Genomic DNA, 26,871 nt, shown 5'->3' on the forward strand with positions numbered 1-26,871 from the left:
TGATGCAGCTGGTTCTCTGTCTGTTGTTGGATCATGGCACAAGACACCAGCGGCCAGAGAAACATTGTGTGGACTGTTTCTGTCTTGGCTACTCCTCATCAGTGCTTTGAGCTGCAGGAAGTCATGAGAACCAAGGCAACACAGGTGCATCACCAGGGACTTGCTCTTCTCCTGGTCTACTCCTGAAGCACAGCACAGAGTTTCATCCTTTGCTTCTGCAGGTAGGAGCCCATTCTAATTTACAGATTTAGTGCTGGTGATAAGCAAGACAATAATGCTGAAATAACTCTTGTGAACCTTTGCCCTCTTCTAGAACTGACATTGTTTCATCATTTTCTCTCCATTTTGTGGATGAAGCAGCCAGCAAGAGGAGGGCATGCTGGCATACATCCCACTTGATAGCTGAAAAGAACAAACTGACAAACATTTTTAATATGCTGCAGCTTATAAACATCCCAGTGAATAAAGGCTGAATGATATTTTCTATCGGTTATTCACAGATCTACATGGATGTGCTGATAAACTGCCATTTAGTCCAGAGGCTGGACAAAAATAAATCACCAGATAAAATACAATATTCCTAGTGAAAACCCTTATGGAATGCGTTCTTGCCCCAAACTCCTCCTGGAATAGGCACAGCAATGCTCCCTGAGACCTGGCAACCCTTCTAAGTGAGCATATGGTCTGCTCAGCTCCCGCGGTACCGGTGCACGGTGAGTAAACACGCCGTAATGTCAGAGCAAACAGGGGGCTGCTTAACAGCATGAAATTCTGTGGCTACTTCAAAACTTCATCAGTACTTCAGAAATGGATTTCCCTTCTCTGCTGGAGCATGCACTGTTAGCAGGACAGGCAGGAAAACAGTGAGACAGTCCCCTTGGAGGCTGATGGTGTCTGTAACCATCTCCCATAAAGCTGATGCTGCTGTGGAAGGCTCCTGGCGCGTCAGAAGTTGCATTTTCTGGTGATGCTACATTGCCTTCTTTGTTTTTCTGTGATGTCCCTTGATGCCATGCAACTTGCACAGTAATTGGAATAGAAAGAGGGACCCGAAGGTAAAAATCCCAATGTTAATCAGAGCTGCCAAAGGGCGGAACATTAGCTGCAGTAATTGTTTTTTTGAGGGAGTCACCAAGGCGGGCTCGTCAGCACTAGCAAACAGATCCAGTCCTGCCTCTGTGCTCCTCGCACTGGCAGAACATTGCCCTGAAATCACTGGAGCAGGGATCGGGCCAGGAATGAGCAGCTAAGTTGCAAAGCAAATTAATTCCTGCCAAAAAAGTTCAGCTATGCTCAGAAGTATGTAAAGTGTCTGATTTGAGAAGTGTCAAGTAGCATTTGTGACCAATTATCCAAGATGAAGGGGGCAGAGCTATGTTTACATGTACTAATCTTCAGCCAAAGTTTGAAAACTCCAATTCATGGACACGCATCAAATTTCCTTTCCAGGCTTGGCATTTGCCTGTACGCACGCAGGCACATTGCTCGGGGATGACAGGAAAACATGATTATGACTTGCAAATAATACAAATAGAAAAAAAGAAAAGTGAGAGGAGCTGCCATGCAGCAGCAGCGTGGTAATTAAACTTATACTGTGATATGCAAAAAGAATAGTGGACCACTGCATGTGTAAAATAGCTTTATCAGCTGTGTTGAAATATGATGTGTTGCGTGTCTGTATTGTTTTTCCACAACCTGTGAAGCCCTGGGAAATGCTCTATGCAAAAGAGTAAGAAGTAAAAGCTGCCTCTGCCATCTTCTGTTTAATTAACATAGGTATACCAATTTAATGCAATTAATCAAGATAGGAGGGATTAAACAGTAACTCTCAGTTGACAATGACAATGTTGTCGTTGTTGTGGCATAAGAAGGGCTACAAAATGATAGTGGTGACTGGGAACACTGTAAGAACAGGCTGGCTGGAGTCTTGGGAGGTTTATGCAGATGTATTGAAATTTAGGGACAGCTGATTTTTCATGTGGCCAAGTGTTTATCTGCCCCTGCCCTTCCCTTTACCCTCTCAGACCTTCCAGGGTAATCCCCAGAGTGGCAACAACTTTTAAAGTGATTCCTCTTTCTTCTAACAGGTTCCTGATGCCAAAGGTCTGACCTTAAAATGAGCAGTGCATAGGGCAAGAATGGGTACTGCAGAGAGCTTCTGGCCTTCAACCCTTCCAAATACAGCTATTTTGGTAACCAGAACAGTGTATTCATGATGAGTGAGGGAACAGAGCCTTCCAGTAAAGGGTTTCTCAGCACGTTAACTCTATCAGTGCTGGATGCTGTGTCCCAATTCAGGTTGCCTGTGACTATTTAAGACCATAATTGCAGATTTGCAGAAGTCTGCGGCATTGTGTAAGTTCATGGCTGTGCTTCAGTGCCTGCTGCCCCTAAAAACTGAACCAAATCCCATGGATTTCCGTGTAGATCTGGGAAAAACTGCAATCATGTGCTGCTCTGAGTAGTTCAGACTTGGATTTCTTATTGGCAGGAGAGGCACAGCCTGGTTTGCTACAATGCAACTGTCCTCATTAATGTTCTTCAAGCACTGATGTCCTGGGACCGCCATGGTTGGGTCAGAAGATGGCTGAGTTTTCCAGGCTCATTCTCTTGTCTTCAGAATGTTAAATTGGGTGATAATGAGTAGTAACTGTGTCCCTTTTTATGGTGAAGTTGACACTTGCCTTCTAGTAAACAGACACAGAGATGACCCTCCTCATTTCGCACAGGTCACCAAACAGCCCTGGGATGGTAAGGGTTATTGGCCATTTACCAAACTCTGTTTGACTTGGGTTCATGGGTGAGAGATGAAAGGCTCTGTATTGCATTACCAGTCCCTGGGGCCAGCCGGTCTCCCTAAAGAGGCATTTCATTTAGCAAGGCAACTGCTGGCCCATGGGAATTGGAGAGCTGGGAAAAAGAGGACGCAGTTTCAATTGCGAATGTTTCCTTAGGGCAGATGTCTTAAAGCCACACAGGAACTCACTGCTTCACTGTCACAATAGTTGCTCCAGGACACTTAATGACCATCAGGCTTTTCCCATTAATTAATCTCCTCTTTTTTTCCCAGCAAAACATCCATTAAGTTACTTGGGTTGTTTCTGCCTCTACCCTGCTCTGTTTTTCTCCATCTTCCTGAGGCAAGACCAATGCAGCAGTTATGAACTGGTACCTTTTCCAAGAGCTTCAGATTTGAAATGGGTGAAACAAGGAGCCTGGTATCACAGTAAGAGCTGTTGGCTGCTTGGGAGGAGAGGAGTTCTCCTGAACTACCCAAATATTTTCATTATTGTAGAGCAGAGATGCTGACTAATTTTCCTGGCTATAGTGGAGTGGTCCTTGGTATTGGGGTAGTCCAAGTGCTGACTTTTTACAGATGATAGATGAAGTGCTTGATGCTACAATGGCTACAAGAAGGAGAATACCTGTGATCAAGGATTCAACTCAGACCTGTCCTGAATTTCTTATGATCTGAAAATCCAGTGTTGTTCCAAATTCATTATCACTGGTCAAAATCCTCCTTCAGTTTCCTCACTTGCTGTTTGTGATGTGAATCCTGAGACATTCAGAAGTCGTATTTGTTGTTTGATAGTTCTACATCATGGCTGTAATAGTGCATCTGCCAAGTCAGCAGCTTTTTTCTGTGTTTGTTTATTTATTTACTACTCCATTTCCAGCAAGTTCTTGTTACCCAGTTCCCGCTGACAATGAGGGAAGAGCCACAAGTCAGCTCAGAAAATGAACGACTAGAAGGTAAGTGAAAAGAATAGTAAATGCAGGCCATTCATGTGACAGGATTCGATTCATTTTTATGCCAGGGAGGTTTTTTAAATGGGACTTCTCCCGGTGGAGAGCTCACAGTGCCCAAGGCCTGTTTCCCTATAAAGACAATACATAATTATTCTGAGCTTATTATTATTATTATTTTTTATCACTCATTTTCCAGTGGCAGGGAGTGAGGACAGAGGTGAGAACAGGACCCAGTTTATTGCCATACACTGTACAGACCCTACAGCACATGGGAGTGTAAGAGCCCCATAAACAGTGCTTACTATCTGCTTTATGGAGGCAGGTAAATGCACCCAGGCTGAGGGTTGAAGTGACAGGTCTAAGAGGGTAGAACCCATCAGCAGCAAAAAGTGGGGCTCAGCCCAAGACCCTCAATCCCTGGATCCTGCTGCTTGTTGTTTTCAGTATCTTTTCTTTTAATAATTATTTTGAATCACCAAAACTGAATGAATGAATGAGAATTGTTCTCTCAGGCTAGTGGAAATTAAATGTGATAAGCTCATCAGGAAAAAATGTAGGTTGGGTGTGACGGAGAAACTCATGTTTTATACCGTGGTGACATCTTGATTTCTGGTTTTGGCATGACACACTGTGTGGTCTCAGTGATACTGTACCATCCCGGTTCCTGCCTTCAGGCTGGAGTCACAAGTTGGACTTGGAAGAAGCAACTTTCGGGCAGAGATGTAACTGCAGAGTGAATACTATGCCAGGGTAAGAGAAATTTGTTTAATTTGGGTTTTATGCAATGTATAAAGTCCATACAAAATCAGTTGTTCATTCCAACCTAGCAAAACTGCATTTGTTCCTCATTTGCTGAACTATTTGTCCAACCCAATAAAACTGATGTGGGTACTACAACAACACGTGCTCTGTTTATATATTTCAATATTATTTTACCAGGTCAGCTCTTTAGGACTTAGCATTTCATTCATAAAGGATTCTATAAAATACACCCAGTTGTGTTCTCTTTCTGCTTTCTAATTATTTGGGTAATTTCCTTAAGCCAATTTATACTTTAATTAGTTATAACACTTTTCTTTCTTATTTGAACAACTGATACTTTGAAAAAATAAAAGCTAAAAACTAACTCTCAAAGACTGAGTGGATGCTCATAATTTTCTCTTTAGTATTTGCAGGTCTTGGGTTATCTCACGCAACCTTTCTGTGTTGACTGCTCTGTGTTAGTTTTGCTCAGACAGAAGGTAGAGATAATGGGTAATTTCTTTATGGATGAAAGCAACAGAGTTTCCTGACGTCTAGTAACTACTCAATACCAGCAACTTACACATCCCTCTGTGCTACTACTATTGCTTTGAAGCAATTTATTTAGTCACTCGGACTTTAACTACTCAGATGCATTCCTTCCTGCTGCAACAGCAGGGATACAGGAAGGGGTGTTTGAAACCACGCGGTGATTTCCACCCTGGATTTCATGAGGGGTTATTCTTGTCTCAGAGATGACGCATTCAAATATCCTTCTACAGATTCCAGGTGAGTTAGTCACATTTAGATGCTTCCAAGTAATACACAGAAAGGTGCTGAGAAAATGACGAGTCCTTGCCTAGTCAGAAAAAAAAGCTCAGCAAAAGTAGATCAGAGCAAATTACATGGACCAGCCCTCAAATTTTTCTAAGAAAACCTGGGACCAAAGGGCTTTCATATTCAAAAATGTGTGGCCAGCAGGGATACACAGTATTTACTTTACTGACTGACCCATGAGCTGCTCTCTGTCCCCAGAAACAGTTCAGGAAATGACTGGAAGTATCTGAAGACATAAAAAGGATAATTAAGTTTCATTGTGGAAATAAGAGGGTAATCTGTCCAGACAAATCTAGGACCTAGTACTGAAAGCTATAGTATCTGAATATAAAAAATGAGTAATTTTGAATAAAGATGTCTATCAGGACTGTAAATTCAGAGAGTAAAAAAGTAGCTTTGCTTAATAGACCATCTCTCTCTCCATCTCCCTCTAACTCATTTTCTTATTCTCTTTCTTCCTTTTGTGTTATTGCAAAAAATGCGTGTAAAATCTGATATTGAGAATGCTTTAGCTTCATTTCAATCTTCTCAAAATGTTTAGTTCCACCGGGAAGATTCTCCCTGTGAGATAACCTCAGCCGTGACCACGAGAGGCTTGTGGGGTGATTTATTTGCAGAGGAACAACTGTATTTTGAGGTGTCTCTGAGGCAGCCAGGTCCCCCACTTTTCTGAGGCTCTCAAAGATGCTTTTGAGCTGGCATGAGAAATCACCTGGGACTCTGAGCAGACCACAAGTGCTTAGGACAGTGTTTTCTCTGCACCTTTTTTAGCCGAGCAGAATCGCAGCACTATAAACAAATGTGAGTTTTACCTCATTCTTAGGTGCTGTGAGTTATGAAAACCCACTCCAGATGTAATGAATGTATAGATCATTTTGACCAGACCATAATCCATTAGTAAATAATGCTCCCTGAAAAGGTGTGGGTGAAATAAAGAACTTCTTGCTACTATTGCTGTATTGGTATCAAGGATTACCCAGGAGGCCAACATGATCCTGAAGCTTTGTGCTACTGATGTTTAAATACAATGCAGAATTAACTACAGGGTTTGGTTAGCAAATTCCTTCCTGGATTAGGATATCCAGGATTTATACTGCTGGAAACAGAACCTAAAACTATACAAAGCTTACCTATCCCTCGGCTTTACCACAAGCCCCAACTTCAGCTCACCGACACTCTCGCGTAGCATTTAAAAAACTTTCCCATTCAGTTCCCCTGATTTTGGTAGTGATATTAATAAGCAAATCACATAGAAATTTTCAGAATGAGTTGATCCTGATAGAGCAAACCCCTATAACACCTATGACTTTTCTTCACTGTCCCTGGAGGAACCCCAAGGATACCAGACTAAGACCTGAGGCCAATTGTCAGCACAGTCTATGGGCCATGGGAAGGTTAGGTTTAAAGATGACACTTAAGGGAAATCTATGTGACACATGCTGTGGTGTCCAGAGATTGGAGACTATGTATTGTGCTCTAAATCTAGAGAGGAAGTCACTAGGAGGAAAAAAAAAAGAAAGAAGCACGGGGGAATAAAAGTACTTTTGAAAGAGAAGAAATCTACATTTCAATGAAAATCCTTTCAAGGCATTTCAAATAAGAGTCTGAGAGAAATAATTACAAAGTTTGGAGAGAAAGAATGTTAGCTTTGATATCTTTTTCTTCTATGAAGCAATTAAAATAAGCAATTTTTCAAATACTAAGCAGAAAATTACTAATGGCTGAACCCAAAAGCTTTCATTTCCTTTTTGGGGCCTTTATTCTTCTAAAAAAAGACAAAAAAAATGTGAAGGTGGTTTTCCAGATAGATTAATGCATAAAGCAGTCGCTAGTTGGATGTCATAAAAACTACAGCAGCATAGAATAGCTGAGATTAAGAGCTAGATTTAAATCATGCAACAGTCCAGTTAATATCAATGTCTAATTAAGAAATGCATAAGAAGTCTGTAATGTTGATTTGATGGAGAAAAACTCTAATAGGGTTTCTTTTGGAATTTTCCATTTCAATTGCTGTGTAGACTTTTAATGGATGTCCTATCCAGTCTTTGGTATTAGCAGGAATCATCCTCAAATTAAAACCAAGGCCTAAAATGGAACACAGGTAGACAAATTAGCTGGTCTGGGAAGCAGTCTGGGTACAATGACAATGTGAGCTCAAGCTGAAACTTTAGTACAAATAAAAGAGAACTAACGTCTCAAATCTGGTGTGGAAACCCTCTCTGCTTATCGTTTTAAGCAATTTAAAACCCTGTAATTTGAAACAATGCAATGTTAACCCATTTCCCCACCTCCCTAAGCCTGCAGAAATCCAATTCGTACTTAGACATCCAGACCACTTGGCATTATTAATTAGTCTTTTTTCATTTAAAAGACTTTCCATAGTTATGCATATTAGTAATACATAGAGGTGGGTTCCTCTTTGCATGCAATGGGATTCAGAGCTCACAGGTCCCTGTCATTACCAAAGAACACCATTAATCTCCCACCCCTCTCTGGGTAACTAAAGCTCTTAAACCCTTTCAGCAAAACTAAACCTTCAGCATCCTCTGTGTCCCATGGATCATCCAGGACATTTGGGCTCTGGATATGAAAGAGGAACTGGTTTTGTGATGAACGTCACTAATACCCTAAAGTTGCTAAACTAGGAGCAGTGTAACTCTTGGTATGTACAAATCCACTTTGCAAAGAGGGGGAAAGCACAGTGCTGGATTAAAGTAGAAGTGTATTTGTTATCACCACTTTGTTGTTGACCCAACAAATCCAAAGGGAACTGTCTCAAGAATCCAGGAAGATGGCAAGCTCAAAACAACCCCTCTGAACCAGGCAGCAAGCACACTGGGGTGCAATTGTTAAGTTCATTAGAACACATTAAAATACAGTACATTGGCCATGATAAAAAGAGCCATGTGATTCCACCTCTCTCCATGTTTCTTTCCAGTAGTAAATCCATCCAGAGACCTTTCAGAATTATATCATTAAGTCTTATCACTTCCACAGAGAGTGGAAAAGACCAGAGGTAAAAATCAGAGTAACAGTGAAATTTTGGCACTCCTGAGCCACTTCTTTTTTTTAGGTCATTGCCTGAAATGTCACGGTCCAAATTCATGCCTGACATTGCTCCATTGATCCGTGAGGCACAAATATGTCATGTTAAGCAGTGATACTGTGGCCCTAGGGGATGCCCCAAGGATTTTTCTCCTTGAAAGACATGGGAACTAGGATGTTCCCAGTGAGGCATCTACCTTCTGTATGATAGAGAAGGTCTAATGTGAGGACATTCAGGTCATCACAAGAGTCTGATTTTTTACCCTGTTCCTGACTGTGGGACTGGGGAGGTACCGTGGGTAGGGATGCTGATAGATGATTGTTCAGGTGGAGCACTGCTCTAGCAGGGTGATTTGTCTGCAACCTTTGTTAGATTTATGCAATACTTAAGAAAAGAACAAAAGTATGAAGCAGATTGGCTTTTGCAAAGGAATGCAACAGAAAAACAAGCAAACCTTAACTTGTCCAACACACTTGAGAACCACAAATTCTGTTACAGTTTTTCTAAATGAGAGGAATATTTCTCCTTTCCTCCATAAAACCATCCTTTTAGACATTACTGCAGTCATGACCTCACTGCAGTTCCTGGATTCTTTCTGAAAAGATTGAAATGAACTAATACACCAGTGATCTCATCACGGCGTAAAGGACATCTTACACAGGGGAAAAAATAATCAGGAGAACTTCAGTGCTTTGTTTGCAGCAAGAATAGAAAAAGCACTATAATATCACTGTGGAAAACACTAAAGGTACAATGCCAGAGAGGCATTTTTCCATCTTCTTGTAAGCCATTTGGGTTTGTTCTACCTGATCCTGCCTGTCACACCTGTCATCCTTTTAGCTGTCTCCACATCAATCATCTTTCCTTTTTTCCTGCCTTAATCTAGACCTTCCCATGTCTTTTCTCTGCCCTTCCTACCTGTTTTACTGTACCTAATAATTCTGAATTGTATGTACTACTAGTCTCAACTGCATCCAAAATGCATTTTGCAGGGTACACACATGCAATCATGTTACACCAAAGCATCTACACTTGCTTCATCTGTAGCCTGTGTTGTTCTGGGGAAGAACACCTTTCCTATGTGTACACACAGTTCTCAGGCCAAGGGGTCATGGTTGATGGCAGATCTCATCTGCTTTGGAGCTGTTGAATCTTCTAACAGAAATCAGAAAGATGAGTAGGGTCAGATGCTTTGCTTTCTTTGGTAGGAAAACCTATAAATTAATATTCCTGTAACTGAGAACCCTTCCACATTTTTAATATATCATATTTTGAGGTTGGAAACTAGAATATCCTCAGAACACGATGAGTATAGTCTCAATAATGTCATCTTATCTTATCTAGCCCACAGGTGCTCCTCAGCTCTGCCTTGGGATGACACCATGAAGCAATGAGGTGACAAACCGGTTTCCTTTCTCAAGCCAAATGTCACGTAACTGCCCAGGGGCCTGTTTTGGTGGGGGTTGCGTCCCCTGACTTTTCAAGGAGAGATGTGCTGCTGTGACCCATCCCCACCCTGTACACCTTGCTGAAGGAGATAAAACTGCTCACTTCCACCTCTGATGTTTCTCAGCCAGGAAGAAAGGCAGGAGGCATCAGCCTGTAGGGAGATATCCGAGCAGCCACCTGACATGCTGACAAAGAAACCTCCAAAACCCATCAAGTGGAGATGAGTTCCCAGGGCTAGAGCAAGCTGATATAAAGGATGTTGGTACCCTTATACCCACCCAAAAAATTTACTACTCCTAAACGGGGCAGCAGACAAATCTGTCCAACCCCAAATGTTCTGCAGTTCATAGATCTGCTTTAGTGAGGAGAGCCCCAGCCAGTGATGAGTGTTGTAGGAGAATGCATACTGCAGCATCAGTAAAGTCCAAAAAGCCCAAGGAGCAGTTCAGAACATCTGTTGCCAACAAGAAAATAGTATGTGAAAAGCTGTTGTAATTCCTGGCCCCAGCAGCCTAACTGGAGGCACAGACTTCCCAAGGCAGAGAGGACTTGGAGAACTCGGGATGTTCAATGAGATCTCTCCCCGCTCCTGCAGATTTACCAGGTCAGCTCAGTCCAGGCCAAAGTTGCTGGGAAAGGTCCTGGGCTCTACTCCAAGTTCATTGCTCTATTGATTGTGAAGAGGTATTTATTGTAGATCAGGATCTTGAGCCAAGGCAGCTGAAGCCGCATGGACTAAATCGTCTGTTCCTCACCTAGAGATAAAACAAATGGGCAGTTTTGGCCTAATCATCACTTCTGCCAGAGGAAAGAGAAACTCTTTGAGGTGAGTTCTCTCGGACATAATTCTTTCTTTCTAGGTTAAAGGGCTGGAGCTAATATATATCCCGAATCGTAATGTGGATTTGCACCTTTCCTGTTAAATATAGCTGGTTTGTGTCCAAAGCATCGCTCCTATCCCTAATGCTCACTTATATTGTTACAACTTCTACATTAGTTGCAGGTGTGAAATGCCAACTGATCCACACTTCTCGTGCTGTCAGCAGGGGAGTAATGTATGTCAAAGGCCTCATCCTCAGAGGGGAGGTCACCTGGATCTCCATTTGCACATCTGCTTTGCTAAACACAAAACTCTGGAGGTTTGAAAAGCTCCAGTATTCACAAAATGGGATGAGTTCACTGGGGGCCATACATAAGAAACTGTTTGTGCTTGTCATTTAGTAGGCAGGTCACAGAATTTTCCCTCTGTACAAAATACTTGCTGTTTTACAACAGGCAATGTTTCACTAGTCCTCATATGTGGATACTTGTATGTTCTATATTAATAAGGAAAAAAGCTACACTTCTCCATGTTATAGGATATAAGAGAAGTCAGGATACCAACAGGATACCTACAGGCTAAAATAGAACCACATATATTAAACAGCTCCAGAAAGATGCTAATATTCAGCATGTTCCTGCTTGGAGTGTGTAGACATGAATATCAGGAAACTGCCTGATCAGAGATCCTGGAGGGACAATGTTGCTCGAGCTTGTCTTAAAAGACATCCTGGTTTAGTTCTGAGGGTTTCAAGAGAAGCTTACAAATATTTCTATTTCTTCCTGCTATTGGGGGATTTTTTTCATACCTTGGAATAAATCTTCCAAAGGTAATGTGTTTGCACTGGATGCCTAGATAATGGTTCTTGCTCAGGGGACCTCTAATACACAGTAGTGCCTTCTACACTTTGTATAAGATCAAAGACTAAACCTACATATAGGCTTAACTCTTTCTTGATTTCTTCTAATCTAGAATATCCTTCAATATCTGCAATAAGGATTCCCACAGATAATCCATACAGAAGATCTTTTTGTCTTCACATTTTTGGCCTTTTAATGTCATCTGTTTATGACATCATGATTCTGGTTGCTCTGGACATATAGGAGATTTTAAATATATGCATGCAAGCATCATTCACCACTATGCACTATGTTTTTTCTCCCTCAGCTGACTACTTCTAAATATTTTGGATAGTAGAACCAAAATTGATCTTAGTCTCCAAAATGAGAAAATAGGGAATTGGTCATCAGTTTTATGTTTTGTTACGTGGAATTTAGACTTAACATCCCCATAGTGACTTAGTTGGAATTGAAAACAAGCTCAAAGTATATTGGGGAAAGCCATGAGCTGAACACAGAGGTCAGAGCATGTTCCATGAACACCTCAAATTCCAGCCCCGGGGAATTGCTCAAATATGTAACTTGAAAAGGACATCTCCTCAAGGAAACTGTTAAAAATAATTTTCACAAGAATCAGGAGAGGTTCACTTTTAATATCAAGGAAGGGAAGCACTTGCTTTTTAAAGAAAAATTTGATCCTGAAAAAATCTCATTGTGTTGGTAAGTTAAAGGAGCTGTGCTGTAGCAGACAGAGTGGCTTGTTTGGCTCTCCATGGAAGTGGCTGTTGAATTCCCAGGTGGCCTTTCCCCCTGAAATTTACACCAGAAATTCAGGGCAAAAATTTCATGTTTGATCAGAACTACTTCATTACCTTCCTGACTAATAGGAATTGCATATGTTTCCCTGGGCTGTAGATTGCAAACCTAATAGACCCATGAAAAGAAAGGGAGAAAGAAATACTGATTTTCTTGGCATGAAATACAGAAAAATTGGGCCTGAAAAACGTTTGAGTATAATATGCTGAAAGTTTAAAGAAGCATTTTTAAAGAAACATTTTCCAAGAGTATGCCTGTTAGTTTTATCTCCATTTTTGCCATGTATAATTATAAGAAACACAGACAACTCATAAGATTTTTAGTTTCTGTTGAGAATTGTCTTTTCCAAGATAATTCTGTACACTATTACTTTAGCCCACTGGGTATCATGTAGGCAAGGTATAAGATTATGCACATGAATATTTCTGTCTACCACTTATGTGTGCTGAGACAATATCAACTTATACTTTCTCCTGTCATTGGTCCTTATTCCATAGAGGATATTCTTAATTACCAGCAAGACAATTTGGTAATATCATGTAAAGTGTAACAGCATAATTTCTGTGATGATTTACACCTGCTCAGGATCTGAACACTGGATTTTAAAACATATTTTAAGTTCAGAAGATCAAGGATATTTTTTTCTATGAGGCACTGTTTCTATTTTTAACAGAAATACTTTCATTTATTTAATTTATTAGCATGGTTCTTCTAAGTGAAATGGAGCTTTTGTACACAAAGACACCATTTTTACACATTTGCACTGCCCTGAAAAATTTAGAGCACACTTCTGTACTGGATTAAATCAACTCAAGCCTAAATGCCTAAACACTATTTTTGACAACTGTACATGAGGGACATACCTGTACAGGGATTCTAAAGAACAAAAACCCTAAAAATATCTCAGTTGCAAAGAAACTGTATTCCTTTTTGCACTTTGTAATTATGGTTATATATATTCTTTTAACCCTTGCGGGTTTATTCCTAAATCTGTTAGAAATGATTGAAATTATTCCATTAACTCCAAGAGACTCTGCTTCCTGCTGGATTAAAGGAGACATTTGTGTATCAGATTTGCTGGTGATGTCCCACTAATGAAATGGGGAATTTTATAAACAGGTCAGAGAGGGTAAGTGCCCAATAAAAAGATGTCAGATAGAGATCCACAAATTACAGTCTATTTGTAACAGAAATAAAACAAGGAATGCTTACTAAAGAGTCATGAATTTCTTTATAATTGCTTCCACATTTGGGCCAACTTCTTCCTAAATCGTCTACAGAAACCCTGCAATTCATGGGACTTTTGATAGTGGTTATGATGACAACAATACATCTCATTTATGATAAAAATTACTTACTTTGGAAAGGATTGTTTTTTCCTCAAATTGCTTTTCTCAGTCTTTATTTCAATCTCCAGCTATTTTCTTATCCTCCTCCTCATTTTCTATTTCTAATATAAAAACCAGAGTTCTCATCAATTTAGAAAAGAAATAAAACTAAAGAATATTCAGAACTATAAAGCATGGTTTTTTTAAAAGTTCCAGCTCAGATAATAAGACTCTGGTTTGTGCTGTACCTCACTCATGAACTCAGTTTTCCATAGCGCATTCAGTGTTATAATAATGCAAATCAAATACAATTTTAATAACTCCTTCCATTAAAATGATCTATTAATGTTTTAAGACTGCAACACTTATGAGCATGATTCTAATTGCATGATTTTGCTGCAGGCAAGTTTCATAGATCTGCCTGATCTTTGGATATTTGCACTGTTTGGATAATTTTAAATAATTAATTTTTGGAAGCGTTTCAGTCTCTGTAACAAGAGTTGGGTTTGATAGTGGTTGTCTTGTCAGTAATTGTATGTATCTGCTTCCATTCAAAGGAAAATGAGACAAATTTAGAACTCTTTGAAAGGAGATGACTGAGGTGTATACTGTGACAAACATTATGAAGAACACTCTGAAGAGGGGAATATTTATAGACTATGTTAATACAAGGAGCAAAAGAGGTTTAAAGTGAATAAAATTTTTTGTCATGCAGCATAATTAAATTGCAGGATTTTCTGCCACAGAATACCAAAAATATAATCAGGCTAGAATACCATTAAACATTCTTGGTTTATGCAACTTCAGTCTGTAATGCACTGAGTGATAGGAACAAGGTGAATACCTTATGAGAAGAATTGGTTTTGACTTCTGACATTTTTCCATATATGTGCTGGGGGTTTCTGCCACAGAGATCATAGGGTCATAGAATCATGAAGGTTGGAAAACACCTCTAAGATCATCAAGTTTAACCATTAATCCAACATTCTAGGTCTGCCACTAAACCATTTTCCTAAGCACCATATCTACTTATTTTTTTAACACTTTCAGGGATGTTGACTGCACTACTTCACTGGGCAGCCTGTTCCAACGCTTGACCACCCTTTCAGTGATGAAATTTTCCCTAATATCCAACCTAAACCTCCCCTGGCGAGACTTGAAGCTGCTTCTTTTCGTCCTATTTCTTGTTACTTGGAAGAAGAGACTGACACACACCTGACTGCAAACTTGTCTCAGGGAGTTGTAGAGAGTGACAAGGTGCTCCCTGATCCTCCTTTCCTCCAAACACTCCCAGTTCCCTCAGCTGCTCCTCATAGGAGATGGTGAGGGGATTGCAGGACCTTTGGTCGAACAGAACTGCTCCTTCTAGGCAAGATAACCCTCTCTCCAGAAACATGTGCAAAACCTCAGGTTTTCCTGTCGTTCTGCAAGGTGGGATGAGGAAAACAACCACGGGAAGAAGGTAAGCAGGGCAGCAAGAGTCAGGAAGAAAACATTTCCTGAGTGGCTGGTGAGGGCCCTTACCTTGACACTGTCCCCAGGGTTTATCTCTAGTGGCAGGCTCTTGGCTCCCCTCCTTGTACGTGCTGTTCTTCCCCTTGAGCATCACTTGAGATCTACAGCAGAAGGTTCCCTCCTTCAAGACGAACAGAAACATCAACACAATCTTGCGCTCTTGATTCAACATTTCTTCTGCAGAGAATTTACTCCAACTTTTGCTCATGACAAAATGCTTACACGAGGCTTGAACAATTGAGCATTAAAAGTAGCAAGTGGTAATTTACTTTGGGGGTTAAAAACAGCTATGTACCAAAAGCTGCTAATTGTATGTTTAGAAGTGATCTATCGTCAGCAAAAAATAATGTGTTTTTTAGTAAATGGGGCTGAACCCACCCCAGTAGTGCAAGTTCTTCTGTCTATTTAGTGAATTCTGTGTCTGGCATGACAGAATACAAGGACATTTAATCTGAAATATCAAGTGTGCACTTTCCTTGAAGGACAAAGTTCTAACAGACTTGCTATGGAGTTTACATAGTGGCAAAAAAAATAGTGTACAAGTTGTGCAAAAACCATGATAAATTTTTACTTCAACAGAAACAGTTTAGATCAATCTTATTTGAGAGGAACGAAAGGAGCCACAGGCCCTAAGAAATGTAGGCTTTTCCATAAATGGATACTCAGAAGCATGAATAATTTCAACAATATTTGAGAATTTCAGTACTGGATCAACTCAGCATGAAATTCTCAATTATTTCTCCTCAGAAGTCATCCCAAACAAGAACATCCTAATATACTGAATTGATCATAAAAGTGGATTATGTCTAGGGTTTTTCATGAAAAATTTGTGCTGAAAAATGCCAGACAGGCAAAAAGATTTGGATTAAATAATGCAGTTTTCGTGAAGCTTCTCAACTGAAAAGAAGATGTTAAAGACTTTTCAAAATAATTGCAAGTGTCCAGATACATGTTTTTCTAAGTGAACATTTATTTGCTTTGAAATATATTTTAATTTTAATTTTTAATTTATAAGTGAAAGCAAAAAAAATTGAAATATTTTGAAACTACTGAAGCAAATGGCTCAGTTATATTTTTTTACATTTTAGCAGCTTATTGGTTAGCCACAGAATTAGCTGAAAAAAAATGAAATCTTGAAAACTCCCAAAGGACAGAAAAAAGCACTTCCCTGTAAGCTGTAAAATGAGAGAAAATTATAATGACATTTTCATTCAGCACAAAGATTTACTAAAACACCCACATTTTCATAGACGTTGCAAAGACTTGAACTTGGATGCACTTTGGGTTTCTCCCCAGGTGTGATGTTTACTTATGGTAAATGATAAAGTTTTTGCTAGACCTGGTCACTCTCAGATAAATAGCTGGGGATATTCCAGCCTCTACAAGGGTAATAGCCTCTGTTTCACATGCTGGCACAAGAAGGAGAGCAGGAAATGTCACAGTCTTAGTCCAAACTAATGCGTTTAAATAGAAAATTATAATTCTTAAATAATTTAGAAGTGAGCTGTCCAAGGAGAAAGAGCCCTGGGTGCCAGGAAGGGTTCAGCTTTGTAGGGGAGAGAGGGAAGGCCTGTATAGCTTCACTGTACTGGTGATGTAGGGCAAGATTACTCTGAGATACCTGCTCAATTTGTCAGGAATTTATCTTCTGAACCATTACCTCCAGCTTTCCCCAGAACACCCTCCTCAGCCCTTTTATCTGCGAGCTATCTCCAAGTTAACTGTCTGCCTATTGCCTTGGCTGAACCACACTAATAGTCAGCTAATTACATATGAACACTCTAATTTGCTTTGTCTTTCTCAAAAAAACCCACTCGTGTGCGGGCATGCACGTGAGTGCACTTCTGCTCATGCCATGAAGTTGCACCAGCTGCAGCACGATAAAATTTGTTGCATGTTTGCTGCCCCCTCTGATGCTGCTTCCCCCACCAGGCCACCACCACTAGTGCTTGTCATTCCTGATTTGCAACATCACCTGTTGCTCCAACACCAGGCTTCTGTAGAGCAGAAAACTGGAGCAAAGAAGAGAAATACGTGTTTGTCATTGAACTGAGTTGAGAAGAAGGAAGAGGAGAATGATAAGATCATAGCCTGCAGCACTTTGTTTATGAGAACATCCTTCCAGTGATATATGTCTGCACCAGGTGAAAGTATTGTGTCACCCCTAACATATTTTAAATGCCAGGGCTGTCATGCAAGAAGACAATGATGAACAAGTTTAAACAGAATATGGTTTTGTAGCCATGTACAGAGTTACCCTTTGAAGGTTTGCACTGGTAGTGCTTCTCAGCAAAATGTTTCGAAGCTCTGTTATGTTCCCCTTCAGAACCTCTCTCACGCAGAATTTATACTAAATGGAAATATTTCTATTGCAGATAAACCGATGGGGTTATACAGAAAGCAGTGTGTTTCCTCAGGCAGGATTTTCAGGCCATTTCACATGTCCTCCTATCCGAGTTTCTTACAATTCCTTGGGTAGGAACCCTGCTCTGCTTAGCAAATAGGCAAATAAAGGTACGTTTACGCTGTGCACTGCAGAGCAGGGACTGGCCCCAGGTTGCTGCATGTCAGAGGTTTACTCAGACCAGTCCTAGCATGCTCCAGTGGACTGAGTCCCCGTTAGCTGCTGGAGCTCCCAGACCATATCACCTGGTTTGATTTCACACAAAAGAATTCCGTTTGCGTGTTCCGAGGCTGCCTGGCCTGGTGGGACAGGGTAAGCAGGGTCATTTGGAGGGTTCACTTCAAAAGTGCACTCCTGGGCCAAAGTGAAAGGCTAATGTAGAAGCACCTTTCCTCGCAAAGCAGATATGCCCAGAGCTATCATCACATGGCAGTTTTCTTCCCAGATATTTATCTCGAGCTCAACTGCACGAACGCCGTCCCCGTGTTATAACACTATTGCACAACATGACTCATTTGCTCAGACTGACAGCTCAGATTGAGCCTTGGGAAAGCCAACATCCAACACATGATATTGAATATGGGCATGACCATATCCACCTTGGATTTAGGTGAAAGAGCTTTAACCATGGATGTCACATGGGAATGAAGACAACTGCGACACTGTGGAGCTGTGTGTCTTTGAGGTGAGTTAAGGTCAGAGGCACTGCATGACCCATACAGGACAGCATTAATAACTCTTTACAAGAGAGAGGAACAGGAGCTTCTCATTGCCTGAAAAAACATTCAAGGAGGTAGGATTTCTTAAGCACTTATTAAGGTCCTGTGTGGGCTTGTGTAACGTGTTCAGCGTCTCCCCCTCAGATTTCCTTTCTGTAAAATGGAGATTTTTTTTTTCTCACAAGGTTATTAGGAGGATTTTCCGATTAAGGTTCACCATAAATGAAAGTATCCTGCAAACATTATTTAATCACCTGACTCAAAATTATCTCCAACTTCTTTGGGCAGAACACCAGTTTTTATAGGGACTAGTCACAGTGTCCAGCTTAACATAGGGCTAAGGGATCTTTAAGACAGAGTTTACTTCTGAATCAGTAAATGTACTAGACAAAGCAGCCATTATTTATGCATTCCTGCATACATGGCAAGGTGAAAATAATAGAATAAACATCATATACTTCATTATGATATCGGTTTACACTTCCAGGGTACACAAAAAGAGGCCATTTCATCAAGCTAATTGCCTGAAAGTAAAAGAGAGAGAACTTTAGCTATTAGTCTATTATGGGGCTTTTTTCTTAATCACAAATAGGGGCCGTGTGTCCCCAGGGGGATGTGTATTCTAATTTACAATTGAACTACAGATCAGAGCAATCAATCTTGTGCAGCACTTTTACAGTGTAATTGCTGCAACATAACAAATAAAAAAAAAAAAAAGCAGCCTAAGTCGAGTTTCAGCTTGAGGTGGAGATATTTACCAGGCATTGGTTCGGGGTGGGAGGGAGGCAGAGAGAGGAGAGAGGCGCCAAAGCCATGAATATGCAATGAGGGCTCATTAGTGCCCCAGTGTTGCCATGACGAATGGCATTATCCCCAGACTGGTGCAGCCTAAACATGAATTTTATAACGACCCATTTATCATGACTTGTCATGGGTTTCTTTACTGTACTTTCTACTGACTCTCACACCTTCCACCATTAGCACCTCAGAATCCCTTCCTTTTGTTCTTTTATCTTATTCCAGCTTAGTTTTTGGTAATGATTCTCCACCGATAAGGGGAGGAGGACTGCAAGCAGCAATATGCTGCTGTTTAAGAGTTTAGAGATTCCCAGGCTTAGGACCCACCGCCAAACATGTTGGTGGTCTTCAGCCCACTTACTAGTGGATAAGTGTCCTTCTTGTCACAAATATCTGCAATCTTGTCAGTTGACTCAGCAGAAAGGTCTCCGATTGACCGAGCATAGAGACAACTATCTTTCCATTCTGGCAGATGTGATGGATGAATCTGTTTTGTTGACCTAGGCCTGTCTAAAAGTGCTCTTCCTCAGCCCACTCCAGCTACATGCACAGTATAACAATCCACCCCTCATCTTCACATTGAAAAAGGATAAATAAACAAAATCTGCTTTCTCCCTGGTTTCACTTAAATTAAAAAAATTGTAGTAGGTGTAAAATCTAAGTGATAGGAAAAGCATTTACCTTGAAGGAGCAAGATATACTAGTCAACTCTACAGGAAAACAAAATTACTGTGAAGTAATTAGTGTCTGGCTTTAGCTCATTTTTTGTCTCTGCACGTTTTCTCTGTTTTTCTGCTATACCTTTGGCCTACTGGATCCCACATTTAATATACCACTACTTATAAAGAAATCCCTGTGGCTCAGAAGGCTGAATTGCCACTGCTGGGCTAGGGCCTGCTCTCTAGTATATAGAGGCTTTCATTTCCCAAATTATGAATCTGACATCTCATGGCCAAATCCATGCCAGTTTATTTCTGAGAAGTGTGTCCTCATTATTTACCCCAAATAGTTTCACTGTCAGTCTGTCTTTTTTTTTTCCCCACTGTGAAGTGGCTGGAGTATCTGAAAGTATCAAGCCTCTCTTTGTTGGATTTTACACTTTTGCTATTACAAGAATTTGTCTTTGGGGATAGAAAAATCAAGCAACTTATTTCCAGCTATTACTCGGATAGGACTTCATGTTCTTAAACAAGTTGTGAGCTCCCATGATCTCTGAAAACAACTCTCCCGAGGTCTTACATCAGGGTAGTCCTACAGTTCTTTCATTACTCTACTGGATGTTTGAAAATATTAAAAGGCATCCAACATCCCAGTCCAGCAATTTATAGACTCGGAGTCTGGCGCCGGAGCCCTCAAAGCCTCTATTTCTTCCACAAAATCCGCACTTTGCTGTTATTGTCGCCAAGACAGGCACGTGTTTCACTAGGAGTAGTTTGTCAAAGCAAACAGTCCATTATCCAAAGATTCATCACAGGTTCCCACTTCAGCACACGATGGAAGAGAGGCTGGATGTCAGAAAGGGAGGTGAAAGGAAGGCTTCCTCTCAAAAAGGTGCATCTGGGAAATGACACACCTTCATTAAGCAGAGCTGATTAGCTGATTAGGCCAGCAAATGCTGATGTGTTCTTGCCATATTTTTTTTCAAACCCCTCTGTGTTCCTTTGGAATATATATATATATATGTATACATGTGTATGTATATCTATGTACTTTTTAAAGTCCCAGACAGCATCTTGCACAAGTCCCTGACCTTTGACGGAGAACTCCAGCTCCCACTACAATACAAACAATGTTCTTTTAATTATCAGGAGACAAAAGAAGAATAAAAATCTCTTTTAAAGAAGCAAACCAGGGAAGACTTCTAATATTGCAGAAAATGTTCACTGCCTTCACAAGGACTTGGGACACACCAATATTATCATTGTTCCTAAGAATAAATGTTTGCTCTATGACCCAGGTGATCTGATCATCTACTGAGTAGGGAGAATGGTGAGTTGTCACAAGCAACACGGTATAATTAAATTATTTTCATTTAACTCCTATTAGGAGTATTAAAACTCACTGTAGTCAGTTTATAAAGTCAGATTGATACACCTGATTGTCATCTGTAGTTTGTATGATAAAATAAGCAGATTCCTGTTTGAGTTGATTGTAGTAATGCACAGGTCCCATCTATGGAGCTTATTCCAGTATTTTATACCAATACTTTCTGGTTCTTTCAGGGAACAAGTTCATCATTCTTCCACTCACCCCATCATGTTTCAAAGACATGAACATTGAAACAAGGAATGTTAAGGGCCAGCCGATGCAGATGATATTGAGCTTGATGTCACTTTAACGTCCAGTATCACAGCAATCATGAAATCACATCAGGGATTTCTAGTTTGAGATCAACAACCATATGGAAGGCAGCTGCCTAAGGCAGGAAAACGTTCGCTATTCCTCAGTCAATCCACAAATGGCAACTATTAAAATAAAATAATTGCAATCTTTAAAATATTAAGTCCATGGTTCTAAACCAACAGGCCTCTAATGATAGGAAACACACAAATTTCAGGAAGAAAAAGACAGCTTTCATTACTTTATGAATCCAGCTTCCAATAAAAATATCAGATGTGAGATTGTTTCAAGGAGAAATTAAAAAATAAAAGCAGGATTTTCAAGAGGAGTAAAAATTCATAAGGTGGGACCAGCTGTTTATCCCAAATTCAGGGGAAGTTTAGTGACTGACTGCTCTAGGATCAGAAGTAGCCTGTCAGGCGACTCACACGAAAATTCTGCTTCAGATATATATTTTAAAGTAATAAAATTCTGTCCAAATTGTAAAAATCTGCAAAATTATATGCAGTAGTTTTCTATATTTACAAGTAGAATTCACAAACTCAGGATGAAAAAGAACCCAGAAAAAACCCACATCAGGTGTGATTACTATTTAATGCTTTTCAATATCTGTTCAATTGCCATATTTACAAGAAAATGTAAAAAAACCCAAAGAGATTCTATTTCCCTTTGTAAAGAGACACACTTTTAAAGACACGGTAAAATGTTAACCTTGAACACAAAACTTATTCTGAGTGAATGCTGAAGTGTCTGAAGACTGAGGCAGTGCCAGGGAGATCTCCTTCTGTGCTTGTGAGGGCTACTGATTGTGCTGCATAAACCTAACCAGCTTTTTTGACTGTTTCATTTTGTTGTTTCTTTTCTGTGGAGAAATTCATCCCTCCTTCCTCAGTTGTGTTTCAAATATGGCCTAATATTTTTTCTCCCTTCAAAGTTTGGCTTTAGTCATCCTAATGAGCTAACAATCTTTTCCTCTGGATATCCTTCAGCATTGTCCTAAAGATTCCCCACCTTTCTCCAAGTGGAGCCAACGGCTTGCTGCTCCCCACTTTTAAACAAACAAACAAAATGTCTTTCTCCCCCCTCCTTCCCACTTTCTTTAATGACATCTTCAGTCATTAATGAGTTAATAAAAATCTCAAAGTCATCTGGGAATAGATAAGGGGGAAGAAAGAAGAGTATTGTACACATAATGACAGGCTCCCTGCTGGCCCTAAGATGTCATGGGTCAGCCATGTCAAGAATGTGTGTGCCCAATCATCTCCTGATTTTTATCAGCAAGGCCTGAAGCAGAATCTGACACGCCAGTTTGGGAGTTACAATGAATAAACAATGACTTCTTGGATTGTTGGCGGCTGTATGATAGAGTGAGAGGGTTTATATATACTAAAACATGATGACATTAGCAATCAATATACCAATTACTGGACAAGTTATTGGACGAAGAATGCACATGTCTTGAGCTTTGTGCACTTTGAGCATGCTACCAGCCATGGAGACCACAGAAATAATGTTATTTAACCCTTTCCAAACTGGATATGCTAATACCTAATGATGCCTTAAAGTTTCTGAGAGCATGAGATACAGGAAAACCTGGTCTGATACAGCACATTAGGCCTTTCAGATAGAAGGCATAAGCCTGACAAATTTATTTTTCATTACGACTTGAGGAAGAAAGGAATAGATTTTTTCAAGTGAGCAATTGGTTCTAACAGATTTAAATTGTTCTCTATAAAATTTCACCCAAACACCCCCCAGCATATTACAGAAACTTCATCACTCAGAAGTTACAACATATCTCTTATAGGTTGGTTAAGGAAATACCTCAACAGCTCTCACCTGCCTGTTCTTCAGTGGAGAAAAGAAGATAAAATTCTAAACTACTTTTCTTATTCCTGCGTGACTGGAAACACATTTCTGCATCTGATCAATGATCAGCCTCTTACATTCTTTATTCAGCTCAAAATATTCAGTGTTTATGAGTTTGTTCTCAGTTATTCTGGAAGTGATTGTGAAGATTCAATGCCAGTGTTTTAATTGAAGCCAGAATATAATGGGATTATATAAACCACCTAATTTCAAAGTACAATTTAGAAAACAAGTACGGTGGAGATCAACGCAGCAGGCAGATCTATTGGATCTGTGGGCACAGCAGAAATGTTGTCTGGGTTGAAGTTAAATGGTGTCAACTCTCCATTAAGATGGATAAGTCAATGATGTAATGTAAAGCTCATGGGTTTTGCCCTGAAAAGCGTTGTTAAAATGATGTGGAAAGACAGGTTTTATGATGGTTCCCCATCCTTTTCTGTGTAGTCTCTGAATGACAACTTTTACTGCCATCTGGGAAGCAGCAGTGCCACATACCCTTTGACTTTTGCTCAGGTGGGGGCAAACAAGGCAGGGTGTAAATATAAGATTTAAGTTTGTCTGCCAGGGCATCACCCAACACAGTAGAAATTGCGCAAAAGTAGGGAGGAGAAGAGTTCAGACATCAGAGTGGCCCTGTGTATGTACTGTGTATCAGGGGCTGAATAAAATCTGAAGATACATCTCTTACAGATCATTTTTGTGATGTAAGGGCTAAAGTGTTACTCTAAATTACAATCAAATCTGCTCCTGTTTCTCAGAGCACTGAGCACTTCTCAGAGTTGTGTTGAATGGTGATGGCAGAGGGACCAGCCTCAGACAAAGGGGGAAAATAGATGAGACTGCATCTGGTTTTAACTGCAGCGCTTATGGAGTGTTCAGCTGGATCCTTTCAAATGGCTCTTCCCTTCCCATTGAGTAAGTTCTTGAAAAGTTTAAAAGTGAATTTGTCCAGCATGTGTGATACGAATAACGAAATGCTTTTAAACGTAAATGTTTCATAAAATAACACCATTACCATACATTACAGTGAATACAGTTAAAAAAACAACTCAATAATCCCTCCTCTGTAATTTACAATTAACTTTTCGCCTCAAGGTAACAGCTACATTCACAAAAATAATGGTAATAGATTGACCTTGTTATGAATGGATAACAAGCTGGAAACAATATAGTTTGTCACAGAGCATTAACTGTTACTGTTGAAATTGTAAATAATGTGTATAGAACTTACAATGTAAATGGCTCCCCTTAAAAATATTAATTATGTCAATTAAACACTTGATGCATAATGGATTATTCTGAAACCTATTTAAGTCCATGTCAGACTGAGTACACCATTTTCTAAGATCCCATTCCCAGACTACTGGAAAATCTGTGGCTGTGCTTTGATTGCTCAAGGTGGACGAAGGAATATTGCCTTAAATTAAGGATATATGGCTCCTTCTTTTATTTGGATTGCTTGCATGCTTTCTCACTGAGTATATAGCATCAGCAGATTAGACTGTCTGCAGATACAAGGCTCTTCTGAGATGCTTTTAGGCTGCTTTGGAGATTAATGAAAAGCAAACCTCATCCAACAGAACTGGCCATCACTTGAGGATGTCCATGGGATACAGAGCACTCCACTGGCTTTTATGCTAATTTGTAATCACTGATGGTGGGACAGGGGAATAAAGATCAGTTCTGCTGGTTTCTCACACCAGAGTGATGTAACTCATCGCTCACAAGCTGGTGGAAGCTGAGGGCTGATCTTCTTCTCCTTGCGTGTCCTTTGGAGCCCAGGCTGTGCTCATCCAGGAGGAGGAGAATGCTATCACATGGCTTTAGGGAGTGATCCAAACCTCGTACATAACACATGGCATATTAAAAATTAGAGATTTCTCCCATGCCTGAGGACCAAGAGACTAAACCACATTTTTTGTGCTTCCCAGACACAATTAGTGCTCCTCAGCTGTGGCTCAAGACTGGACTTAACAGCACAATACTTCAGTGTTCTGGCCAATTACCATGTGTAGACTGTTGCCTTATAAAGGAGGGATTCCCACTAGATTATCCACACAGAGAAAGTGATACTAAAATGACAAGCCACCAAGAGGTCAAATAACCAGTTGCCAGAAGTTAAAATAACTAGACTGTGGAGCAGCAATATCTGAGGAGCTGGCATGTATCCCAGGACTGGTTGTCACACAAATGAAAGAAAAGACAGCTGGAATCTTTTTAGATTGACTGTGAATATAATGGAAATCTACCACTTTGGTTTTTCAACCAAATGCCTGAACTGGGAGTTGAGGAACTGATTCAGTAAGATATAAGGTCTCTTTATACCTCGTTTTTCCATGTGTGAGCTTCAACTACTGTGTTTAGCTTTATCCTTTGGGATCAAGGACTGTTCAGACAGTCTAAGCATAAAGAGTCTGATTACAGTGCTTCTGTAATCCAAGCTAATACATTACATCCTCTCTTGCCAAAAGGTGTGTTCTCCCATCTGGGCAGAAATAAAGGCACTGCACGTGTAAAACTGAGCAGGCACCTCTACCCCCACGATGGGGTCAAAATCCCAGCACGAGGCTGGGTAAGCAACACTCGGATTTCCCTCCTCCCACTGCTTTTCTCTGGGCAGCTCTTGTTTCACCTTCAGTTAAAGTTTAGCTCTTTGCTATACATTCAGTGCCATCTCTTTAAAGATGTACATCTGAATGGGCAAGAAAGTTAGGGATTAGCAATGGACAGAGGTCAAGTCCGTCAAGACTTTAAGCATGTTGCTGGTTGTAAAAAAGATTACATTACTGGCAGCCCTTTGCCAGATCAGTACATCGATGCCGAATGTTAATCCTTGCTGGGGACAAGATGGCTTGTAAATGTTATGGGAGAACATGGCTTTTCCTGTAGAAAACAGGCATTTATGGTTCAAACACAGATTGTTTTCTCATGCTTATGTTTGCATTTCATGCCAATTCACTCTTGCTAGCCATGAGCCTCGCTTCAGTACTTATATTTAATCACTTAAGATCTTTATTTGTATAGCTAAGGAGAGTATGGTTGAGTTCTTGAAGCACTGGGGAGCAGAAGAGCCAGAGCTCAGCCTCAGTCTTTGCCAGAAGAAAACTCTAAAACTGGGTAAAGCCGGTGTGCTTGCTGAACCTTAGTTTTCTCATCTGTAAAATGGAGCTCCATTTAAAAAGGATCCTGTAAAATTATATTTATGACAGTCAGAAGTACAGTGTTTATTGGATTTATAAAGTAATCTCTACCTATTTTACTGTGGCTAACTATATATCTGTTACTAAGTAATGTCCTTTCCTACAGTCATAGAATCACTAAATGTTTTGAGTGGAAGGAACCTTCAAGAACATCCTGTTCCAACTCCTTTGCTCTGGACAGGGAACCTTCCACTAGACCAAGTAGGATCCATCACTAGGGATGGGGCATCCACAGCTGGACAGTTTTGGGTGAGCTCAAGTTTCCAGGTCAGATGTTTGCACAAGGACAGCCAAGGATAAGCCAATACTTGATTTTAAAATAACAGAAGACTCAGTTGGCCCAAAGTTTATTCTACTGTGGACTGAGAATATAACTGGGTGTAAGCGGCAGCTGTTATTA

The 26,871-nt window shown here is 40.3% G+C and overlaps 1 long non-coding RNA gene across 10 annotated transcripts; it reads left to right on the forward strand.

Annotated features, from left to right (window-relative positions):
- The first annotated feature begins 46 nt into the window (after positions 1 to 46).
- Positions 47 to 26,871, forward strand: LOC113947542. 10 transcript variants are annotated; one of them, XR_003527786.1, is made up of 6 exons: positions 47 to 221; positions 501 to 3,753; positions 4,425 to 4,500; positions 4,926 to 10,649; positions 24,030 to 24,186; positions 26,578 to 26,871. It is a non-coding gene; the product is annotated as an uncharacterized LOC113947542 (long non-coding RNA). The 10 variants fall into 10 exon arrangements; XR_003527787.1 differs by lacking the exon at positions 26,578 to 26,871 and having other exon boundaries at positions 24,030 to 24,502; XR_003527782.1 differs by lacking the exons at positions 24,030 to 24,186; positions 26,578 to 26,871 and adding an exon at positions 10,821 to 14,427.

This window comes from Corapipo altera, unplaced genomic scaffold (assembly GCF_003945725.1).
Source record: "Corapipo altera isolate COAL_440 unplaced genomic scaffold, ASM394572v1 50, whole genome shotgun sequence".
Classification (NCBI taxonomy): Eukaryota; Metazoa; Chordata; class Aves; order Passeriformes; family Pipridae; genus Corapipo; species Corapipo altera.